The following is a 5000-nucleotide window of genomic DNA, read 5'->3' as shown; positions in this document are numbered from 1 at the left end:
TGAGAAGGGACCGCGAGACCGTCAAATACCGAGAGACTTGGCCGGGCCAAGCCCGCAACCGCAGCTTCTGCTCGCACCACCCCAGGGAGCCGTTGCCCGATTCAGGGACTTGGTCTGGGGTCTAGGGCAGCATCCGCCGCGTGCACGGGCTGGAGCTCGGCTCCCCTTTTTTGCATGCAAGCCAACCGATCGAGGCCATGGGCGCCTGCCGGTCACCGGAGCAACCAGTCGCCGGACAAAAATCGCCGGAAGGCATGCACGCCCTGTATTTCGTTCGAGGGACGTTGGCCGGGGTGCACGCAATGGGAGGCCCATCGCGCACACCTACTCCCCCCGTGGGGGGGGGAGAGGGGGTGCCGGACCACCACCCCCTAAAGAGCATTAGAGATTTTACAGATATGCTACCAGTAGACGTTAAAATGTCTGAAACGGGGACACTTTTTCCAAACAAGCAAATCCCACACCGAGGGTGCGCAGGTGCCGATGGTGGTCGAGGCATGTGCCCGCAACAAGGGCCAACGTGAGCCGATGGTGGTCGAGGCAACCGCCCGCACCAGCTCGAGGCATGTGCCCACACCAAGGCCCGGCATGTATCGATGGTGTTCGACGTAGGGGCAATCTTCTGCTGATGGTGGTCGAGGCAAGAGCCCGCACCAAGGGCCAGCGTGTGCCCATGGTGCTCGAGGCAACCGTCCGCACCAGGGCCCAGCGTGTGCCGATGGTGGTCGAGGCAACCGCCCGCACCAGGGCCCAGCGTGTGCCGATGGTGCTCGAGGCAACCGCCCGCACCAAGGGCCGGCTTGTGCCGATGGTGTTCGAGGCAACCGCCCGCACCAGGGCCCAGCGTGTGCCGATGGTGGTCGAGGCAACCGCCAGCACCAGGGCCCAGCGTGTGCCGATGGTGGTCGAGGCAACCGCCCGCACCAGGGCCCAGCGTGTGCCGATGGTGGTCGAGGCAACCGCCCGCACCAAGGCCGAGCGTGTGCCGATGGTGGTCGAGGCAAGCGCCCGCACCAGGGCCCAGCGTGTGCCGATGGTGGTCGAGGCAAGCGCCCTCACCAAGGCCGAGCGTGTGCCGATGGTGGTCGAGGCAACCGCCCGCACCAGGGCCCAGCGTGTGCCGATGGTGGTCGAGGCAAGCGCCCGCACCAAGGCCGAGCGTGTGCCGATGGTGGTCGAGGCAAGCGCCCGCACCAGGGCCCAGCGTGTGCCGATGGTGGTCGAGGCAAGCGCCCTCACCAAGGCCGAGCGTGTGCCGATGGTGGTCGAGGCAACCGGCCGCACCAAGGGCCGGCGTGTGCCGATGGTGTTCGAGGCAACCGCCCGCACCAGGGCCCAGCGTGTGCCGATGGTGGTCGAGCCAGGAGCCCGCACCAAGGGCCGGCTTGTGCCGATGGTGTTCGGGGCAAGCGCCCGCACCAGGGCCCAGCGTGTGCCGATGGTGCTGGGGGCAAGCGCCCGCCCCAGGGCCCAGCGTGTGCCGATGGTTATCGGGGCAACCGGCCGCACCAGGGCCCAGGGTCTGCCGATGGTGCTCGAGGCAACCGCCCGCACCAAGGCTCAGCATGTGCCGATTGTGATCGAGGCAACAACCCACACCAGGGCCCAGCTTGTGCCGATGGCGGTCGAGGCAAGTGCCCGTACCGAAGGGCAGCCTATGCCGATGATGGTCGATGCATGTGCCATCACCATGCGTCATCATGTGCCATTGATGGTCGAGGCCTTGGCCGAAGTTCGATTTTGAGCCACGGTGCCCATGCTTGGCTCCAGCATGTGCTGGTGCCGCATTTTTTTCACTCGGGACAGCATCGCCGGAGCATCGCCGGAGCATCGCCAGAGTACCGCCGGAGAACCTGACCGGCGGCATTGGAGTTCCGGCGATTGGGAGGGGGCCCGGGGGGGTGTGCGCACATGATGTGCGATGGGTGCTGGTACTTGGCCTTGTGTTGGCCCCCTATCCCTCATCAAACCTCTGAGAATTCACACCCCCTTAAAGAGCATTTGAGATTTTACAGGTTTGCTACCAGTAGCCGTTAAAGTGTCTGAAATGGGGACACTTTTTTCAAACGGTCACAAAATCTTCTCTACTTCGAGTTTTTAGCTGAATTTTTTTGTGCATGCCAACAAAAATAGAAGGATCATGCCTACAAAATTTGGGGCCAAAAATCCTTATAAAAAATTTTAAAAAATCCCGAACCGCAAAAAGTTTCGAAAATTGTGAAAAATAGAAAACGAGTCATCTTCCAACGAAACTTCACGTGAAGGCTTAGGGGACCATTGTATGAATTTACAAGCCATAAAAATGGCATTGGCACGGCAGAAATTTGAAGATGTGCCTAAACCCACCAGGGCCCAGCGTGTGCCGATGGTGCTCGAGGCAACCGCCCGCACCAGGGCCCAGCGTGTGCCGATGGTGCCCGAGGCAAGCGCCCGCACCAGGGCCCAGCGTGTGCCGATGGTGGTCGAGGCAAGCGCCCGCACCAGGGCCGATAGTGTGCCGATGGTGCTCGAGGCAACCTGTCGCACCAGGGCCCAGCGTGTGCCGATGGTGATCGAGGCAACCTGCCGCACCAGGGCCCAGCGTGTGCCGATGGTGGTCGAGGCAAGCGCCCGCACCAGCGCCCAGCGTGTGCCGATGGTGCTCGAGGCAACCGACCGCACCAGGGCCCAGCGTGTGCCGATGGTGCTCGAGGCAACCTGCCGCACCAGGGCCCAGCGTGTGCCGATGGTGGTCGAGGCAACCGCCCGCACCAGGGCCCAGCGTGTGCCGATGGTGATCGAGGCAACCGACCGCACCAGGGCCCAGCGTGTGCCGATGGTGGTCGAGGGAACCTGCCGCACCAGGGCCCAGCGTGTGCCGATGGTGGTCGAGGGAACCTGCCGCACCAGGGCCCAGCGTGTGCCGATGGTGGTCGAGGCAAGCGCCCGCACCAGGGCCCAGCGTGTGCCGATGGTGGTCGAGGCAACCGACCGCACCAGGGCCCAGCGTGTGCCGATGGTGCTCGAGGCAACCTGCCGCACCAGGGCCCAGCGTGTGCCGATGGTGGTCGAGGCAAGCGCCCGCACCAGGGCCCGGCGTGTGCCGATGGTGGTCGAGGCAACCTGCCGCACCAGGGCCCAGCGTGTGCCGATGGTGCTCGAGGCAACCGACCGCACCAGGGCCGAGCGTGTGCCGATGGTGGTCGAGGCAAGCGCCCGCACCAGGGCCCAGCGTGTGCCGATGGTGGTCGAGGCAAGCGCCCGAACCAGGGCCCAGCGTGTGCCGATGGTGGTCGAGGCAACCTGCCGCACCAGGGCCCAGCGTGTGCCGATGGTGCTCGAGGCAACCGACCGCACCAGGGCGGAGCGTGTGCCGATGGTGGTCGAGGGTAGAAGCTCAATGAGACGATGGTGTTCGGGGCAAGCGCCCGCACCAGGGCCCAGCGTGTGCCGATGGTGGTCGAGGCAACCGCCCGCACCAGGGCCCAGCGTGTGCCGATGGTGCTCGAGGCAACCGCCCGCACCAAGGGCCGGCTTGTGCCGATGGTGTTCGAGGCAACCGCCCGCACCAGGGCCCAGCGTGTGCCGATGGTGGTCGAGGCAACCGCCAGCACCAGGGCCCAGCGTGTGCCGATGGTGGTCGAGGGAACCTGCCGCACCAGGGCCCAGCGTGTGCCGATGGTGGTCGAGGCAAGCGCCCGCACCAGGGCCCAGCGTGTGCCGATGGTGGTCGAGGCAACCGACCGCACCAGGGCCCAGCGTGTGCCGATGGTGCTCGAGGCAACCTGCCGCACCAGGGCCCAGCGTGTGCCGATGGTGGTCGAGGCAAGCGCCCGCACCAGGGCCCGGCGTGTGCCGATGGTGGTCGAGGCAACCTGCCGCACCAGGGCCCAGCGTGTGCCGATGGTGCTCGAGGCAACCGACCGCACCAGGGCCGAGCGTGTGCCGATGGTGGTCGAGGCAAGCGCCCGCACCAGGGCCCAGCGTGTGCCGATGGTGGTCGAGGCAACCGCCCGAACCAGGGCCCAGCGTGTGCCGATGGTGGTCGAGGCAACCTGCCGCACCAGGGCCCAGCGTGTGCCGATGGTGCTCGAGGCAACCGACCGCACCAGGGCGGAGCGTGTGCCGATGGTGGTCGAGGGAAGCGCCCGCACCAGGGCCCAGCGTGTGCCGATGGTGGTCGAGGCTGCCGATGGTGGTCGAGGCAACCTGCCGCACCAGGGCCCAGCGTGTGCCGATGGTGCTCGAGGCAAGCGCCCGCACCAGGGCCCAGCGTGTGCCGATGGTGGTCGAGGCAACCGACCGCACCAGGGCCCAGCGTGTGCCGATGGTGGTCGAGGCAACCTGCCGCACCAGGGCCCAGCGTGTGCCGATGGTGGTCGAGGCAAGCGCCCGCACCAGGGCCCAGCGTGTGCCGATGGTGCTCGAGTCAACCGACCGCACCAGGGCCCAGCGTGTGCCGATGGTGGTCGAGGCAAGCGCCCGCACCAGGGCCCAGCGTGTGCCGATGGTGGTCGAGGCAAGCGCCCGCACCAGGGCCCAGCGTGTGCCGATGGTGGTCGAGGCAAGCGCCCGCACCAGGGCCCAACGTGTGCCGATGGTGCTGGGGGCAACCGCCCGCACCAGGGCCCAGCGTGTGCCGATGGTGATCGAGGCAACCGCCCGCACCAGGGCCCAGCGTGTGCCGATGGTGGTCGAGGCAAGCGCCCGCACCAGTGCCCAGCGTGTGCCGATGGTGGTCGAGGCAAGCGCCCGCACCAGGGCCCAGCTTTTGCCGATGGTGATCGAGGCAACCGGCCGCTCCAGGGCCCAGCGTGTGCCGATGGTTATCGGGGCAACCGGCCGCACCAGGGCCCAGGGTCTGCGGATGGTGCTCGAGGCAACCGCCCGCACCAAGGCTCAGCATGTGCCGCTGGTGATCGAGGCAACAACCCACACCAGGGCCCAGCTTGTGCTGATGGCGGTCGAGGCAAGTGCCCGTACCGAAGGGCAGCCTATGCCGATGATGGTCGATGCATGTG

This window comes from Durio zibethinus, unplaced genomic scaffold (genome assembly GCF_047325235.1).
Source record: "Durio zibethinus cultivar Kanyao isolate XHJ-2024 unplaced genomic scaffold, ASM4732523v1 HiC_scaffold_391, whole genome shotgun sequence".
In the NCBI taxonomy this organism is placed as follows: domain Eukaryota; kingdom Viridiplantae; phylum Streptophyta; class Magnoliopsida; order Malvales; family Malvaceae; genus Durio; species Durio zibethinus.
This window is presented reverse-complemented; position numbering follows the sequence as displayed.